Source organism: Pleurodeles waltl, chromosome 6 (genome assembly GCF_031143425.1).
Source record: "Pleurodeles waltl isolate 20211129_DDA chromosome 6, aPleWal1.hap1.20221129, whole genome shotgun sequence".
Lineage (NCBI taxonomy): Eukaryota > Metazoa > Chordata > Amphibia > Caudata > Salamandridae > Pleurodeles > Pleurodeles waltl.
In genome coordinates, this window is record NC_090445.1 from 1,128,840,270 (window position 1) to 1,128,860,212 (window position 19,943).

The 19,943-nt window shown below is 46.9% G+C and overlaps 1 protein-coding gene across 2 annotated transcripts in view; it reads left to right on the forward strand.

Moving 5' to 3' along the window:
- The first annotated feature begins 620 nt into the window (after nt 1-620).
- Nucleotides 621-19,943, forward strand: part of LOC138300670 (neuromedin-U receptor 2-like) — a 219,880-nt gene continuing 200,557 nt past the window's right edge. The window contains exons 1-2 of one of the 2 annotated variants that reach the window (XM_069240316.1): nt 621-750; nt 6,509-6,720. The gene's annotated coding sequence lies outside the window, so the exon portion shown is untranslated. Of the gene's footprint in view, nt 751-6,508; nt 6,721-7,259; nt 7,703-19,943 lie in introns of those variants that run through there. The other variant, XM_069240315.1, reaches the window with a different exon arrangement.

Genomic DNA, 19,943 nt, shown 5'->3' on the forward strand with positions numbered 1-19,943 from the left:
ATTCGCTGCGCTGTTCGTGGGGATCCACTGGTAGACCATTATATTGAAAAAGATCATCGACCAGAAGATATTAGATGGTCAATCCTGTATGTAGTGAATAAAACAAAAATGTGTGGATTGACAGCTTCTACTCTGGACAGAATGAAAGCACGTCTGATAGAAAAATTTGGAACTGCCAGGAAGGGGTTAAATGATTTGTCAGAAATGTGGTCTTTAATTAAGGTGTAATACTTTCATTATTTGCATTGTCAAGGCTTCATTTGAAAGGTTTATTAACCTTTATTTATTTACATTTAATGTTTTTTGATACTTTAACATAGTGATGCTAGGTTCACTTTAAGATGGCTGATATGTCTCCGGGGCTGTCCTGGTAACGGATTCAAAAATGCTTAATGTTATCTCCCTTTTTTTGATAAACCTTGATATGTTCTTTTGTCGTACTAATGTTGTTTTGAGGTATTTAGGCTGTTTACATATCTTTCAGTTATGCTATTTTTAGCTATCATGCTGCTGTTGTTGTTGTAGTTGTATTAGCCTTGCTACTTTCAAAGATGGCCCCCACACGAATAATTTATATGGCTGGTTATGTTGGTCACCTTCTTTGTTTCTATTATGAGTGTGCCTAGCCATAGCGACTTTCCAACGGTGTTTTGCCATTTAAATGAGCGCTTCGTTTGCGCTTGCATTTGATGATTCCTTCGCTTTAAATTAATGCGTGTCGATCCGTTTTCTTCCCTTTACACTAATGAGGTAAGTCTGGGCCTGTAGATTTCTTTGCCAGCCCACCGCGTTTATGCTAGTTTATTTTGTATGAACAACTTGATGTTTCTATGTTTTTTGTACAGCTTTGTGGCAAGCTGCGTGATGCCTCAACTGATATAGCGGTACCGCAGCCCTTTGGTTTGATTTGATTAGAGGTTAGTCTCTGTGGCTACTCACACCACTATTTAATTAAACACTTTCTCTAAATTAATTTGTAACTCTTGAAAGACATTGCTTTCAGGAGACCGATGTAATATATATATCTTTGTAAAATAGTGGTCTTTTAGCTTTTCAACATATCAAATTTATATCGTTTGGGTTGTCTTTTTTCATTCATCTTTATATTGGAGCCTCGAGTTGGCTCAGCTTAATTATTTTTATCACACACTGGTGTTTTTTATGGTGACAAGGTGTGGCTTGTTCACACCTGGTGGTTTTTATTAAGTGCGTTTTTATCTTGTAGTTAATTTGGTTTGTTGTGTATACAGGCACTATTCCCATTGTCCTGAGGAGGCCAGATTTATAAAGGCCGAAACGCGTTGACCACAATTACGAAGGCTTGACTGTTGGAATTTTTGAACTATTGGATTTAATAACTCTTGATGGTATCGGACACTTATACCAGTGATTGACTCTTTTTGCTGCTGGAAGATACCCTCCTTATACAACTGTCAATACCTCTGAGTGATACTGGTTGCCACTCTATGGCTAAACAGCCTATGATTAATGTATTACGGTGCCCCAAGGAATTTGTGGCTTATTTGTATTGCTTGTAATTTTTCGTATTTTGTCTTCATGTTATGTATTTAGTTGTGGAGTTCCTCAATCAAAAATTTATAGAGTGCGCTACTCACCCATGAGGGTCTCAAGGCGCTGGGAGAAGGGAACAGGGGGGGCAGGGAGGGTCACTGATTGAACAACCATGTCTTGAGCTTCTTTCTGAAGAACAGGAGGTCCTTGGTTTTGCGAAGGTCGATGGGGAGGGAGTTCAAGGTTTTGGGGGCGAGGTAGGAGAAGGACCTGCCTCCTGTGGTGGTGCAGTGGATGAGGGGGAATGTGGCTAGGGTGAGGTCGGCTGATCGGAAGTTGCATGTGGGGGTGTGGAAGTTAACTCTTTCGTTAAGGTAGGTTGGGCCGGTGTTGTGGAGGGATTTGTGTGCGTGGATGAGGATCTTGAATGTGATTCTCTTGTCTATGGGGAGCCAGTGAAGGGATTTGAGGTGTGGTGAGATTTGTTCATGGCGGGGGAGGCCAAAGACGAGGCGTGCGTCTGTGCTCTGGATTCTCTGGAGTTTGCGTTTGAGTTTGAGTGTGGTGCCGGTGTAGAGGGCGTTACCGTAGTCCAGTCTGCTGCTGATGAGTGCGTGGGTGACTGTCTTTCTGGTTTCTGGGGGAATCCATTTGAAGGATTTTTTTTAAGAGTGGGGAGTGTGTGGAAGCAGGAGGAGGTTAGAACATTGATTTGCTGCGTCATGGAGAGGGAGGGGTCAAGGATGATGCCGAGGTTGTGTGCGTGATTTGCGGGGGTAGGTGCGGGGCCGAGGGCGGTGGGCCACCAGGAGTCATCCCATGTGGTTTTGTTGGGGCCGAAGATGATGATCTTGGTTTTGTTTGAGTTGAGCTTGAGGTGTTAGCGGTCATCCAGTTGGCGGTGTCCAGGAGAGCGGCGTGTAGGTTGGTTTTGGCGGTGGTGGGGTTGCGGGTGAGGGAGAGGATGAGTTGGGTGTCATCTGCATAGGAGAGGATAGTGATTCTGTGTGCTCAGAGGATGTTGGCTAGGGGGATCATGTAGCTGTTGAAGAGTGTGGGGCTGAGGGAGGACCCTTGGAGGTCTCTGCAGGTGACCTTGGTAGTGCTGGAGTGGAAGGGTGGAAGGCGGACTCTCTGGGTCCGGTCGGTGAGGAAGGAGGTGAGCCAGTCTAAGGCTTTGTGGCAAATTCCTATGTTGTGGAGGCGTGTGTGGAGTGTGTGGTGGCAGACGGTGTCAAAGGCCACGGAGAGGTCTAGGAGGATGAGTGCGACGGTCTTGCCTTCGTCGACTTTGGTCCTGATGTCGTCAGTGCATGCGATGAGGGCAGTCTCTGTGCTGTGGTTTTTGTGGAACCCGGATTGTGAGGGGTCAAGAGTGTTGTTTGCTTCGAGGAAGTGGGATAGGTAGGCGTTGACTAATTTCTCTGCAACCTTGGCGGGGAAAGGGAGGAGGGAGAAGGGGCGGTAGTTGGAGAGGATCTCCAGGTCGGCTTGGGTTTTTTTTAGGAGAGCAGTGATTTCCGTGTGCTTCCAGGGGTTTGGGTAGGTGACGGAGTCAAAAGAGGAGTTGATTATGTTGTAGAGTATGGGGGCGATGGTTGGGCTAGCTTTGTTGTAGATGCGGTGTGGGCAGGGGTCGGAAGGGGAACCGGAGTGGATGGAGTTCTTGGTTTTTTCGGTTTCTTCATGTGTGGTGGGGGTCCAGGTGGAGAGTGTGGTGGGGGGGTCATGAGTGGGGGTTGGGTTGGGTGAGTGAGGGGTGTGTGTGGTGGGTGTGTGTGGTATGAAGCTGTTGTGGATGTCCAGGATTTTGTGGAGGAAGTGGTTGGAAAGGGCGTCACATAGGGGCTGTGTGTGTGTGTGGGGTCTATGTTGCTGGCTTTGGGTTTGGCAAGTTCATTGATGAAGGTTGAAGAGTTCCTTGCTGTTTTGAGAGTTGTTGTCAAGGCGTGTCTTGTAGTGATCTCTTTTGGCGGTGCGTATGAGTTGGTGATGGGTGCGAATGGTGGTTTTGAGGATGGAGAAGTTGGTTGTGGAAGGTTCTAGTCGCCATATTTTCTCTGCTTGGCGGCATTTGCGCTTGGAGTCTTGGAGTTCCGGGGTGAACAACGGGGCGTTCTTGATGTTGCAGGTGGTGATGTTTTTCTGAGGGGGGCTAGTGTGTCTGCACAGGTAGTGATCCATTTGGAGAGGTTGTGTGCTCCTGTGTTGGGGTCGTTGGCGTGGGGGGGGTTATGGGCCAGTTGGGAGTTTAGTCGTTCTGTGGGGATCTTGTCCCACATGCGGTAGGGGGTGGTGTGTTGATGGTAGTGTGTGGGGGATTGGTGACGGCGAAGTGGACGCAGTGGTGGTCAGTCCAGAGTAGTTTGGTGGTGTGGGTGTAGGCTATGTGTTGGCCTGTGGTGAAATTTGCGTCGAGCGTGTGTCCTGCTGAGTGGGTGGGTGCGGTGACCAGTTGTTTGAGTCCGAGGTTGGTGAGGTTGTCTATGAGGGAGGTAGTGTTGTGGTCTTGTAGGTTTTCTAAGTGAAAGTTGAAATCACCGAGGATGATGAAGTCTGTGGAGGTGAGGGCGTGTGAGCTGATGCTGTTGGCGATGGTGTCGCAGAAGGAGGGGCGTGGTTGTAATTTTTCGTATTTTGTCTTCATGTTATGTATTTAGCTGTGGAGTTGTGTCTAGGTGACTCTGAAATTTTATTAATTTAATTATAATAAAGAAATAATTTTTCAGTGGAAAATTTAGGTTTTCACTTAGATATTTGATTATTTATTCATCCCTGCTGGATATCTTTATTCTAGTATAACATATATGCAATAGGCAGAGAAAAGCGTGCCTACCGCTGTAAGTATACTTCTCCAACGGTTGCAGCAGAGGCAAAAACGTGTTTAGATCTATGCCGTCTCTTCTCCCGAAATGGCTGATAACATTGTATAACATAACTTCTATGGCTGGTGTGGCTTGTATTTAGTAGGCATGTTCTCCACTCATGCCCTCCACATCAAGAGACAATGACGAAGACTCGCGCCCCATGCCAAAATGACTCACTCCGACTGCGCGAACCCCCCCCCCCAACAACAAAAATGGGGCTTATCAGTTTCACAACTTATGGATGTCCAAAGCGAGCATAGTCTTACCGCACCAACGAACAAGTCGTGGCAAAATCCAACAGGTGAGGACTCAATAGCAGCCAGAACAGTAAAATAGGCAAGTAGGCTCGGTAATCGGTGCTGACAAGCTCGTCGCCTAAATATATTGTGTCATATAATAACAAAAACACAACTCCGTTGAGAGAATCTGTCCAGGAAGCTTTATTCTTGAATGCTTCACCAGCACTGGTGCCCTAACAGCCGTACGAAGCCACGACCGTCTTCTCACTGCTGTTGCCTCGAACACTGCCAGTCACCAGCACAACTGAAACAAACATTCTAAAATCTAGAACAACTTTACTGCATACATATACATAGTTGTGTAATATAAAAACCAGGGGCATTGCCTGGTCAGTATGACGGGGGTCGGGGTGGGTGAGCGTCATATATTCCCCAACAATCACGCTGGGACATCTTGTCAAAAACATTGAGGGGCATATTTATACTCCGTTTGCGCCAAATTTGCGTTGTTTTTTTCAACGCAAATTCGGCGCAAAACTAACGCCATATTTATACTTTGGCGTTAGACGCGTCTAGCGCCAAAGTATGAGTAAAGAGCGTCATTTTTTTGCGTGACCGCCTTCCTTGCGTTAATGAGATGCAAGGTAGGCGTTCCCGTCCAAAAAAATGACTGCGACGCAAATGCGTCGTATTTATACTCCCGGGCAAAAATCACGCCCCGGAGTGGGCGGGGCAAAAAACCCCGCATTTGCGCCTCTTTTTAACGCCTGGGTCAGGGCAGGCGTTAAGGGACCTGTGGCCTCAAAATGAGCCCACAGCTGCCCTCCCATGCCCCCAGGGACCCCCCCTGCCACCCTTGCCCACCCCAGGAGGACACCCAAGGATGGAGGGACCCTCCCCAGGGACATTCAGGTAAGTTCAGGTAAGTATAATTTTTTTTTTTTTTATATTTTTTTTTTGGCATAGGGGGGCCTGATTTGTGCCCCCCTACATGCCACAATGCCCAATGACCATGCCCAGGGGACATAAGTCCCCTGGGCATGGCCATTGGGCAAGGGGGCATGACTCCTGTCTTTACTAAGACAGGAGTCATGTAAATGGCGTCTGGGCGTCGTTAAAAATGGCGCAAATCGGGTGGAGGCGATTTTTTTGCGTCAACCTGACTTGCACCATTTTTAAGACGCCCTAACGCCATTTTTCCCTACGCCGGCGCTGCCTGGTGTACGTGGTTTTTTTCCACGCACACCAGGCAGCGCCGGTCTGCTAGCGCCGGCTAACGCCATTCAATAAATACGGCGCCTGCATGGCGCTTCAGAATGGCGTTAGCCGGCGCAAAAATTTTTTACGCTAAACTGCGTTAGCGCAGTTTAGCGTCAAAAAGTATAAATACGGGCCTGAATGAGAAGCAAGACACTGGGTTGTGAAGGGTAGTGGAAAGAGCGCAGAGGGCAGACTGGAAGGGTACTTAAAACGCACTATTTTTCAAACTAATCAACATTTTTAAGGCCTTCGAAACACAGACTAGAGACAGCGTGTGTTTTATTATTGTGGGCATATAAAAATCCCAAGTGAAATCCCACTGACACTTCACATTACCCAACTGAAAGCACTTCTACCCAACTATTTACTACAGAATACATCTTTAGGGGGGTGTAACACCTCAAACACCCTTTTCACCCTCCCTACACAGAACTACGCCCCTGATTAAAACGCTTTTCGAAGCTTGTGAAAACTAGTAAAAAATAAAACATTATTTCACCTCACCATATGTTCGAAATACATATTCGTCGTATGCTTGGTCAGTCATTTTCGGCCAAAGACACAGCATGCTATTTTACTCCTCTGATGCTTACTATTGGTGTTAATTTTACCTGATTTTCTGATCCTCAGGTTGCAGACCTCGGAAGGATGTGAGAGTGTGCCTACTCTGCTGATGGTTCGAGTTCACGAAGAACAGATTATCTAATGCATGACTCCGTGATGCACTGTACAGCTCTCCGAGCCACCCTGCCATCCTTGTGCTTCAAGGGAAGATAGTGTCTTCCATGCGCAAACAATCAAAATGCAGCTTGATCAATCCTCAATCAAGGCAAAAAATAAAGGTAAATGATAATATAATCAACTGTCTTGAAGTTGCGTAATTACGAACAATTAAGGAGCATAACTGAAAATCTGATTTTCCCTTCTGCACGCTGACCATTCCCATAAATAATTAAGAGTGCCGTATGTGATGTTTTTTCGTTAGTTCTAGTGTTCTCAGATTTATCCTCGCTTGAAATGTTCCTGATACAGAGCGTATCACCCCTTACTTTGTGTATTCAGCTATTGGATTTGCAGTCTAATGTACAGTCATGTTGTGAAGACGGCTGAAGGAGGGGCTCTGGCTTATAGTGTAGTTTTAAAAAGTGGCAAAACTTGGACATAGTACCGAAAAACAGAACATGGGACAAAAGGAAAAGTGATTGAATGGGTCAGGATGAAAGGTTCATGAGAAATCGATGGAAGGTTGGAGATAAAGAAAACAGTCGGAATGGACGAAACATGAGAAAGCGAGGGTGGTGGTAGAAAAAGTAAGGAATGAGAGAGAAACTGAGATTAACTCGTTAGATTGACAGAGAGAGAAAGAGAGTGAAGTGAAAGTGTCATGAAACGAAACAGGAAAGACTCAGTCGGAGATGGGACATCATATGGGAGGACCTAACGTAGTGAGTGAGGAAACATGAAGACAGATGCTCAGTAAAAGGTAACGCGAACAAACCCGTCGAAAGAGGGGATGAAATGATGTCAGACGTCGCAGAGGGAATGGGATGGGACAACAAACAAGGAGGGCGGGGCAGGAAGGCGCTCCCGTAGCGATGCTGTGTAAGAAGCAGTCGCGCTCTGGCGGAGTGCGTGAATAGACGCTGAACAGGATGTGGCTGTAGCTCCTGTGTGCCTCTTGTGCTGGACTGAGGATGCTCATGACAGGGCTGATCTCTCACAACCCCGTGGACCTCTTAGTGTTTGCGGAGTGCCCGGGCATTTAAGGACGCCACAGATCCTGCTAAAAAAGGAACTGCAAGAAGCACTGGTGATCCAAAGCGCGTGAGTTTCTCCGTCTTTTTTCTCATTCACTCCCTTTGGAACCGGCTTCCTAGTCTACCTACTCATCATCCACCTAACTTCCATCCTTCTGTTCTTTCATCTAGCCATAAAACACAGACTTATTGACCAAACTGTCCGTCCGTCAATGCAACCACACATATCTATCCATCCATGCAACCATCCATCCATCCATCACCTTCTGTTTGTGTTGTGCCCTTCCTTGTATTTTACGCGGTTTCTGTTTTATGATAAGAGGGTTTCTGGTGCCTAAATATTGTTCGTCACCTGTTCGAGTGCTTTAGACGCAGCTTTCGTAAGTCCATCTCAGTTTGTTTCCAAACAACCCGCAGCAGGGACGTGATTTGCCGCTAAAGCATTTATTTCATTAGAAAATTAATGCCTTCCAACCTCATCTTTTCTTTATACTTCATTTAGATAAGTAATGCCACTAATCGACTCGCGTCCTTGTTCTCAGAGCTTCCAGGTGTTCGTTCCTCTTCACCATATCCACTTTCGTTTATCTTAACATTAAAATGACTAGGACCTGGATGAACAGATGAGGCAGGCGTGGGAAGGATGAACACCTACGAGGCTTGCATTCTTCCTCCCCAAGTTACCTCTGTCGGTTTCATGAATATCCTGTTCTCCATTTCGTTCCCCTCTCTCGTCAATGTCACTCAACCCCCCCCCTAGAATTGTCCATCCTATCCAAACGTCACCCTTCTCTCCTCTCTCCATCCAGTTTTGTTTTTCCAGCTTGCACCATTCTTATCCAGAGCTGCTACTCAACTGAAAAGCAGAGGTCGCGTGCTCAATCAATCAATGTGCACACAGCAACTTTCGTCAGAAAAGGAACTTTATAGGTGATATTCAGAAAGAGCAGACCAACATCATTAAAAAACAAACAAAATAACATATACAATGAATGCTCAAAAGCTATTTTACCCGTATGATTAGATATTGTGTCTAATTAATAGTGCAACAGGTGCAGTGGCAACGGGGCCAGATGTGTTTGGGACTCATATTATTCCACTTAGTGGCCCTTTATTTTCTTTTTTTACTGTAAAACCAGTGGATTTCCGCGTGCTGCGGTGGGGGTCTTCCTTGCCTTAGAGCCCACGGCACTCTTGCAATGTCACTGGCCAAAATGTCACGGTGCTCTGCTAGGAGAAAACATTAAACAAGAAACAGCGGATTTAGTCTAAAAATATACGGGGGTAAAACGGCCATAATTGGGCCTTCTGTCTATGTTCTCTATCTCTAAATTCCTCCAGTTCCCTTTATCTCACTTCTCTCTATACCCCGGTCTTCCTTCTTTTAATCTCATTCCCACCTTTCCATTCCACTCCGATCACCTCATTATGATCGCCCTTTCCCCCCCACTGCGTCATGTCTTCAATCTTCTTCACTTTCCTTGCTTAATCTCACTTATCTTCCCATCTCACCACGTCTCATAATGTTTTTTCTCTCCCACCATCTCTGTTGTCTTCCCTTGTCTCATCTACCGCCACCTAGCTTTGTATTTTTTGAAGATTCATTCTTTCCATCCCACTTAACTCTCTACACCATTTCATTTCTTGCATTCCACTTTTCTTTCGAGCCACTGCATTTCTTGTCTATCTCCTTTTATTTCTTCCCTCTGTTTATCTAATGTCTCTCCCCATCACATGTCCTTCTGCTTCTTTGCATTATCTCGCCTCATTTTAATTTCCTCTCTTCACCCACTTCCACTTCCCGTTTACTAGTTCCTATCATTTATTATCTGTTCTTTACCCCCACAGCCCTCGCTGGGTCTCATCTCACTCTTGCTACATCTCCCTTCTCTCTTAATATTTCATGCAATCTCCCAATCTCCCTCGAGTGCCGTAATCATACTACTCTCACAAAACACGGTTCCCCGCCTCATTTCACTTCCTGAATCGCTTTTCGGTTTTCTCTTCTCATTTCTCATGTTTTCCATTTACTATCATCTCATCTTCCATCCCATCTTACCTAACTTCCCATGACCTTTTTCCTTCCGTTTATTTCACTCAACTTTTCCCACCCCTTTCTACTCTTTTTGTCCTACTCTACTAATTGTGTATTCCTCTCGCGTACCTCCTTTAAATCTCTTCATTCTAATTTTTTATTTTCTGACTCTGTGAGACTTCGCATCCTTGGCATGGTTTCCCTAGTATTTTTGCCTCTGCCTCTGGTATTTGTGACTGTGTGCTGGATTTAGTTTTTGCTGGTTTTGGTGCTTTGGGCACTTTACCATTACTGATCAGTGCTAATGTGCAAGTGATCCTTGTACAAATTGTGATTATGATTGGTTTGCCCATGGTTTATCTATGTGATTTTCTAGTAACTCCCTAGTAAAGGTCATCAGAGGTGACCAGGGCCTGTAAATCAAAAGCTTCTAGTGGGCATGCAGCACTTATTGTGCTACCCACATGAGTAGCCCTGTAAACATGTCTTAGACCTACCACTGCAGTGTCTGTGTGTGTGGTTTACAACTTCCATGTTGACCTGGCAAGGGCACCCACTTGCCAGGCCCAAACCTTCCCTTTTAGTACATGTAACACACCCCTAAGGTAGGCCAAATGCAGCTCCATGGGCACAGAGCAGTGTATTTAAAAGGTGAGACATGTACTAGTGTGTTTAGCATGTCTTGCAATACTGATAACATTTTTTTTCACTATTGCAAGGCGTACCTCTCCCATAGGATAACTTGGGGAGTTCTATGAAATATCTTTTAAGTGCAGTTCCTCAATGGGAGCAGAGAGATATGGAGTTTGCGGTTTCTGAACTCACAATTTAAAAATACATATTTTGATGAAGTTGGTTTTTAAATTGTGAGTTTGAAAAATGTCAATTTTAGAAAGTGGGCATTTTCTTGCTTAACAATTCTGTGCCTCTGCCTGGCTGCTGAATACACATCTGGTTCAGACTGACAGTTGGGCTATTGGTGAACTCACTTTATAGTCACAGGAAGGTAGTTGAAGCATGCCCTGCATATCCTGATGGGTCTTACTAGGCTAGAGTGGAAGGAGGATCTGACACTTGGACATGAATAGGGCTGTGCCTGTCCTTCACAAAGCAGTCTCCAACCAATGGGAGTGTGTATGGGGCCAGGGCAGGGAGAGACAGGGTCTTGTGCACTACAAAGACTTTCCTTTAAAGTTCGCTTACTTGAAAGGCAGACATGAGTATACGTATTGGGCTGCTGACCACACAACTTTAGAACACTTCTGGATCAAGAGGAGACTCTGCCAAGGAGACGAGCTGAAGAGCTGTGAGGAGGAGTAGTGCCCCTTTGCTGTGTGTGTTTGCTGGGTTGACCTGCAGTTGCTGCTTCTGCTTTGGAGAGGACAAAGACTAGAGTCTGCTGTGTATCCTGCTTGCAACGTTTTTCAAAGGGCTTGAACTGAGCTTGCCACCTGGTGTGAAGTCTAAGGGACATCAAAGACTTCATCTGCCAGTGCCTGGGGTCTTCTGCTGAGAGTCCTGAATTGCTAGGTGGTGCCAAATCAAGTCTCTGAGCCCTTAGAAGTGGAAGCTAGCAACCTTCAAGGGAAAATCCATGCACCTCTGTGTGCGTGTCAGAAAGATCGTCGCAGTGCCTGTCCCTCGGCTGAAGATTCGAAGCAGCGTTCACCTTGCGGCCTGCTCTCAACATGGACCCCTCACACCGTACGTCAGACTTTTTCACGCATCATCCCTGGAGTAGGAAAGTATCATCTTGCCTTGCATGCTTCCCCCATTTTTACATGTATGTCAGTTTGTTTTTGCCTGTCTCACTGGGATCCTGCAGGAACCCAGTGCTCATAGTTTATGGCCTGAATGTGTGTACCTGTGTAGTGACTAACTGTGTCACTGAGGCTCTGCTAATCAGAACCTCAGTGCTTATGCTCTCTCTGCCTTTAAAATTGCCACGGTGCCCCCACATAGTTCAGGGCAATTTCCCTGGACTTTGTGAGTGCGGGGACACCATTACACGCATGCACTACATGTAGGTCAATACCTGCATGTAGCTTCACAATGGTAACTCTGAATATGGGCATGTAACATGTCTAAGATCATGGAATTGTCCTCCCATGCCAAATCTGGTATTGGGGTTCCAATCCCATGCATCCCCGGGGCTCCACTATGGACCCTGGGTACTGCCAAACCAGCTCTCTGGAGTTTTCTCTACAGCTATCGCTGCTGCCAACCCACAGACAGGGTTCTGCCCTCGTGGGGTCTTGGCAGCCCAGTCCCAGGAAGGCAAAAAAAGACTTTCCTCTGAGAGAGGGCGTTACACCCTCTCCCTTTGGAAATAGGTGTTAAGGGCTGGGGAGGAGAAGCCTCCCCCAGCCTCTGGAAATGCTTTGAAGGGCACAGATGGTGCCCTTCTTGCATAAGCCAGTCTACACCGGTTCAGGGAACCCCCAGTCCCTGCTCTGGCGCGAAACTGGACAAAGGAAAGGGGAGTGACCACTCCCCTGCCCATCACCACCCCAGGGGTGGTGCCCAGAGCTCCTCCAGTATGTCCCAGAACTCTGACACCTTGAATCCACAGGTGTGAGGGCACAATGGAGGCCTCTGAGCGGCCAATGCCAGCAGGTGACGTCAGAGACCCCTCCTGATAGGTGCTTACCTCACTAGGTGGCCAATTCTCCCTGAGGGCTATTTAGGGTCTCTCCTGTGGGCTTTTCCTCAGATTACGACTTGCAAGAATTGACCTGAGTTTTTCTGCATCTCCCTCTTCAGCTTCTGCCAAGGATCGACCGCTGACTGCTCCAGGACACCTGCAAAACTGCACCAAAGTAGCAAGAAGACTACCAGTGACATTGTAGCACCTAATCCTGCCGGCTCTCTTGACTGTTTCCTGGTGGTGCATGCTCTGGGGGCTGTCTGCCTTCACCCTACACTGGAAGCCAAAAAGAAATCTCCCGTGGGTCGACGGAATCTTCCCCCTGCTCCAGCAGGCACCAAACTTCAGCGTCACCAGTACTCTGGGACCCCTCTCATCCTGACGAGCGTGGCCCCTGTAACACAGGTGGTGGACCCAAGTGACCCAGACTGTCCAGTGGTCCAACTGTCCAAATTTGAAGGAGGTAAGTCCTTGCCTCTCCTCGTCAGACAGTAATTCTGTGTACTGTGTGAACTGCAGCTGCAAGGGCTTCTGTGTACTTTTGCAAGGAATTCTTCATGCACAGCATAGCCCACATCCCCAGCACCATGTCCTGCATTGCTCAGCAAACTGAGTTGACCACCGGCTCTGTGGGACTCTCTTTTGTAGTGTTGAGATGACCGCCATGCTCAGTTTTCTTGAACCCGTGTACAAGTACTTCTGTGGATGCTGCCTTCTCCGAGATGGGCTGTCTGTATTGCTGAGGGCCCCTTCTGTCTCCTCTTCCAAATGGCTATCTCCTGGTCCTTCCTGGGCCCGGGAGGTACCCTTTTTCTTTAACCCTGACCTTTGCAGCTAGCAAGGCTAGTTGCGGTCTTTCTCCAAAGAAACAGCTCTGCATCCTGCAGCACTTCGTGGGATATCTTCCGCACAAAGAAAAAGTTCCTGGCACCTTTCGTTGTTGCAGAATCTTCAGCTTCTTCCAGTCAGAGGCAGCCATTTTGCACCTTCATCCGGGGTTTAGTAGGCTCCTGCCCCCTAGGACACTTTTGTGACTCTTGGACTTGGTCCCCTTCCTTTACAGGTCCTCAGGTCCAGGAATACATCTTCAGTGTTTTGCAGTCTGTTGTGGTCTTTGCAGAATCTCCTGTCACAAATTTAGTGTGTTTCTGGGAAAGCAGTATCACTTTACTCCTACTTTTCAGGGTCTTGGGGTGGGGTATCTTGGACACCCTTAGTGTTTTCTTAAACTCCTAACGACCCTCTACACACTACACTAGGCCAGGGGTCCCTAAGTGGTTCGCATTCCACTTTCTTAGTATATGGTTTGTGTTGCCCCTAGGCCTATTGCATCCTATTGTATTCTACAGTGTTTGCACTACTTTTCTAACTGTTACTTACCTGATTTTGGTTTGTGTGTATATTTTGTGTATTTTACTTACCTCCTAAGGGAGTATATCCTCTGAGATATTTGTGGCACATTGTCAATAAAATAAAGCACCTTTATTTTTCGTAACCCTGAGTATTGTGATTCTTATGATATAGTGCTACATAAGTGGTATAGTAGGAGCTTTGCATGTCTCCTCGTTCAGCCTAAGCTACTCTGCTATAGCTACCTCTATCAGCCTAAGCTGCTAGAACACTACTATTCTACTAATAAGGGATAACTGGACCTGGCACAAGGTGTAAGTACAATCAGGTACCCACTATAAGCCAGACCAGCCTCCTACACCTGGGTGTCGAATCTTTAACTCGCAGCAAGGACCTGAGGCTGCATGTCTGGAAATCGATGCATCATTCTCATGCGCGGAAAGGAATCAACACATTGCCTACCTGGCGGGGGCAGGATAACCACACAGCCTCACTTGTGAGTAAGGAATAAACACATCATTTGCTTTTCTGATGCATCACCTCTCCTGCGGCTTTATTTTTGACGCATGCCAGGTAGTTTGTGCTAAAACAACACATCCATTGGTTTCTATGGATTAAGATTTTTTAAACTTTAAAAAGTTATATCTCTATTTGTGTATGTTGGATTTTGTCGTTTTGGTCTTTGTTCACTCAAATAAATATTGCCTTTTTTTTCAAAACTGGTGTGGACTACATTTGTTGTGTTTTTACTGTGTTGCTGTGTGTGTGTTAAATACTTTGGCCCGTATTTATACTCCGTTTGCGCCGAATTTGCGTCGTTTTTTTCGATGCAAATTCGGCGCAAAACTAACGCTATATTTATACTTTGGCGTTAGACGCGTCTAGCGCCAAAGTATTGGCAAATAGCATCATTTTTTTGCGTGAACGCCTTCCTTGCGTTAATGAGATGCAAGGAAGGCGTTCCCGTCTAAAAAAATGACGGCGACGCAAATGCGTCGTATTTATACTCCCGGGCAAAAATCACGCCCGGGAGTTGGCGGGTCAAAAAACCCCACATTTGCGCCACTATTTAACGCCTGGGTCAGGGTAGGCGTTAAGGGGCCTGTGGGCTCAAAATGAGCCCACAGGTGCCCTCCCCTGCCCCCAGGGACCCCCCCTGCCACCCCTGCCCACCCCAGGAGGACACCCAAGGATGGAGGGACCCACCCCAGGGACATTCAAGTAAGTTCAGGTAAGTATTATTTTTTATATTTTTTTACTTTTTTTTGGGTGGCATAGGGGGGCCTTATTTGTGCCCCCCTACATGCCACTATGCCCAATGACCATGCCCAGGGGACACAAGTCCCCTGGGCATGGCCATTGGGCATGGGGGCATGACTCCTGTCTTTACTAAGACAGGAGTCATGAAATGGCGCCTGGGCGTCGTAAAAAAATGGCGCAAATCGGGTTGAGGCGATTTTTTTGCCTCAACCTGACTTTCCCCATTTTAAGACGCCCTAACGTAATTTTTTCCCAACGCCGGCGCTGCCTGGTCTATGTGGTTTTTTTCCACGCAAACCAGGCAGCGCCGGTCTGCTTGCGCCAGCTAACGCCATTCCATAAATACGGCGCCCGCATGGCGCTTCAGAATGGCGTTAGACGGCGCAAAATTTTTTGACGCTAAACTGCGTTAGCGCAGTTTAGCGTCAAAAAGTATAAATATGGGCCTTTATATATTGCCTCTGAGATAAGCCTGTCTGCTTGTTCTAAGCTACCACGGGGTGAGAAGGGGTTATCTTAGGTGTGTGACACCCTTACCCTGACTAGAGTGATGGTCCCTATGAGGATAGGTGTAAACTGACTGCCAACTAGAGACCCCATTTCTAACAGAGTCCCATTATCTCTATCCACCAGACCTACCTCTCCCCTTCTATTGTGCCTGTTTCTGTGTCATTAATCTCCTGCACCCTTTGCCTTTCCTCTCTTATCTTAACATAGGCTCTCCTGCACTCTTTTCTATTGTTACCATCCACTCCCTCTTCTACTTCATTATCTCCCTTCCAGCTTCACATTCACTCACCTCACCTTCACCAATCTTCAGATGACTATGCACTATACGTATTGTTCTGCTTCATCTAATTTGCATTCTCATTCTGGCCTTATTCTGTGCAGTTTTCCCTTCTCTTATTTACTTGCTCTCACATCCTCTTGCTTACTTGCCTTCTAGCTCTCATTTTCTCTCCCTTATTCACTAAATTGGTCTCTTGCTCAGTTTCATTCACCAGCATGGACTTTCACACAGTCATATTTTAGTCGGTTAGTCTTTCTTTTACGCATCGTCTTGATTTCCCTCACCATAATTTCTTTCACTCATTATGTTAATTTAGCACACTAATTCACTCACTCACTCAATTCTCTAATGCAGTCTTCTTATCACTCACCATCTTAATCTTTTTATTTACCACGTTGATCTTTATCTTGCTAGCCTTCACTCATCTTCTTGTTCTTTGACACATCATCTTGGTCTCTCCTTTCCACACATCTCGTTCTTACAGACTTTCACAATCTTGGTCACTCTTTCTTCCCACCACTCACCTTGATGCTGTGACATATATTCTAATTCATACCCTGTGCTGCACCTGTGATCCTACTCAGTATCTTGCACATCTATCTCTTTTCACTGTCGCTTAGGGCTTGCCTCTCATGCCTATTTTAACGCCCCTCTCCTTCTTCCTTCTTGCTAATTCCTTTGAATCTTCTACTGGTACCCTTTCATTCAAATTTACCCTGTTTATTCTCCTACTGATTCTCATATTTCTCATTTTAGAAGTGTTTCTTTCCCTCTCCAGATGTTCTACTGCCTTCTCCAATGTACGACTTCTGTTTTTATTTCTGTCTATTTTCTACCTCGGGTCTTTGCCACCCTTCTTCTCTCTTGTACTTCTATCTCAAATAAGACATCCCTTCCAATGCTTTCTAGATAACTATATTGCCCTCTTTTTCTACTTTCCCCATGGCACTATTTATTATTGCTACTCATTCCTATTCTTCACCCTCTAGCTTTGTTCTATAACATATCTCTGCCCCTCCCTTCCCTCCTTTTCCCTCCCCTCCCCTCCCCTCCTCTCGCCTCCCCTCACCTCACCTCCCCTCTCCTTCTGTCCTATCTCCTCTTCCCTTCTGTACCTATCCACACTAAATTTGCTTCCTTTTTTACAGCATATTAGGGATTCTAAAGGTACCCAGGGTTTGTGGATTCCCCTGGAGGTGACCGAGAGAAAAGCCAACATATAACACATGTTTTTGAAGGGTGGGGGAAACAGGAAAAAAGTGTCTGTATTTTTCTACCCTAAAATAGCACCACTGAACAGTTTGGCATGCTAAGGTCACCATCTTCCCAGCTTTCAGGAACATGCAGAACAGAATAAAAAAAACAAATATATTAACCACAGTTTTGGCATTTTTCAAAGAGGTTCACATGTTTCCTATTTTTTGTGCTTTCAACCTTCTTCCCGTTTTTGGAGTAAAACAGTGTGAAACCCATGCATGAGTCAAGAATATATAAGAGTATAGATTTCTTAAACTTGGACTACATTCTGAATTCAGCAAGGGGTCAATGTGTAGACCATCAAGGGCCTCATTCTGACCCTGGCGGACGGCGGAGGCCGTCCGCCAGGGTACCGCCGCTGAATGACCGCACCGCGGTCAAAAGACCGCGGCGGCCATTCAGACATTTCCTCTGGGCCGGCGGGCGCTCTCCAAAAGAGCGCCCGCCGGCCCAGAGGAAATGCCCCTGCAACGAGGACGCCGGCTCAGAATTGAGCCGGCGTAGTTGCAGGGGTGCGACGGGTGCAGTTGCACCCGTCGCGTATTTCAGTGTCTGCTTGGCAGACACTGAAATACTTTCGGGGCCCTCTTACGGGGGCCCCTGCCGTGCCCATGCCATTGGCATGGGCACGGCAGGGGCCCCCCGGGGCCCCGCGGCACCCCCTACCGCCATCCTGTTCCTGGCGGGCGAACCGCCAGGAACAGGATGGCGGTAGGGGGTGTCAGAATCCCCCATGGCGGCGCAGCAAGCTGCGCCGCCATGGGGGATTCTAAGGGCAGTGTTAAACCGGCGGGCGACCGCCGGTTTGCCTCTTCTGACCGCGGCCGAACCGCCGCGGTCAGAATGCCCTGCGGGGCACCGCCGGCCTGTCGGCGGTGCTCCCGCCGGGGTCAGAATGACCCCCCAAGTCTTTCCCAAGGAAAGAAATATCAAAGTGAATAGAAAAACATGTCCATTTGTGACAATGTTTTCATCTCTAACTTTTAGTCACAATGGCTGATTTACAAAGCAATATACCATTATGTCTGGTAGATCCTTCTGATTGTAAGGATATATAGAATTTGTAGGTTCCTCAAGAATCTGAATTACCCAAAGCCTTCAACTGAGCTGCACTGTACAAGGGTTTTTATTGTTTACAGTCTATAGAGCACTTCATATAGTAAAATATGTAGGGTGAAAAATGATATCAAGGTAACCCATCTATTTATGAAAAGAGTACAAGATATGAAGTTCAGGAGCAGTGTTTATTTTTACATATCTGAATTTGTGGGTACCCATAATAGCATGTGTTTTAGAGTGCATTTTTCAAAATGCTGTCTTGCTCACACATTGGCTTATATTTAGGAGACACAAATGAGGTGAAATCCAATTGGTAATAACACATGTTCTACAATTATATCTTCCCACCTGGCTTTTGATAAAAATGGTACCACACTTGTGTGTGTACGCCTAATGCCCACGGCAGAAAATGGACCACATTGCAACATGGATGCATAACATTTTTCCCCTGAAAACTGACCCTTTTTCACAATGTGGGTAGCTGTGGATTTTTGGTTCTAGCAAAGGAGGCACCTAGGAAAATGTAGCAAACTTGTACATTTTTTAAAACTAAACTCCAAAGGGAATCCACAGTGGGTGACTTGTACGGCTCTAACCTGATTTGCTTTACCCAGAATCTCTTGCAAACCTCAAACTTTGAAAAAAAAACATTTTCCTCCTATTTTAATGATGAAAAGGTCTGGAATATGCGAGGAGCCACCTCCGGGGTGGCGCGTTGAATGCAGGGGACTGTGGCGAGTGCGAGGTCGGCAGAGCGGAGGTGGCGTGTGGGAGTGTGGAAGTTCACTCTTTCGTTGAGGTAGGTTGGTCCGGTGTTGTGGAGGGACTTGTGTGCGTGGATGAGGATTTTGATCCTCTTATCGATCGGAAGCCAGTGAAGGGATCTGAGGTGTGAGGAGATATGTTCATGTCGTGGGAGGTCCAGGATGAGGCGGGCGGCTGCGTTCTGGGTCCTCTGGAGTTTACGTTTGAGTTTGAGTGTGGTGCCGGTGTAGAGGGCGTTTCCGTAGTCTAGCCTGCTGCTGATGAGTGCATGGGTGACGGTCTTTCTGGTCTCTATGGGAATCCATTTGAAGGTTTTTCGCAGTATGCAGAGGGTGTTGAAACAGGAGGAGGTGATGGCGTTGATTTGCTGGGTCATGGATAGGGAGGGGTCCAGGATGATGCTGAGGTTACGTGCATGGTTTGCGGGTGTTGGTGGGGGACCTAGGGCGGTGGGCCACCAGGAGTCGTCCCATATGGTTTTGTTGGGGCCGAAGATTATGATTTCGGTTTTGTTGGAGTTGAGCTTGAGGTGGTTTGCTGTCATCCTGGTGGCGGTGTCAAAGAGTCCAGCATGGAGGTTGGTTTTGGTGGTGGTAGGGTTTCGGGTGTGGGAGATGATGAGCTGAGTGTCGTCTGCGTAGGATATGATGGTGATTCCGTGTGGCCGGAGGATGTTTGCGAGCGGGGTCATGTAAATGTTGAAAAGGGTAGGGCTGAGGGAGAACCCTTGGGGGACTCCGCAGATGATTTTGGTGGCTGTGGAGTGGAAGGGAGGGAGGCAGACTTTCTGGGTTCTTTCGGTGAGGAAGGAGGACAGCCAGTCTAGGGCCTTGTGTCGAATACCTGCGTTGTGGAGGCGTGTGCGGAGTGTTTGGTGGCAGACAGTGTCGAAGGCAGCGGAGAGGTCCAGGAGTATGAGTGCGACGGTTCGCCCTTGTCGACTCTGGTTCTGATGCCGTCAGTACATGCGATGAGGGCAGTCTCAGTGCTGTGGTTCTTGCGGAACCCAGACTGGAAGGTGTCAAGTGTGTTGCTTTCCTCTAGGAAGTGAGACAGGCGGGTGTTCACTAGTTTCTCAGTGACCTTGGCGGGGAAGGGGAGGAGTGAAATTGGGCGGTAGTTGGTGAGGTCATAAGGGTCTGCTT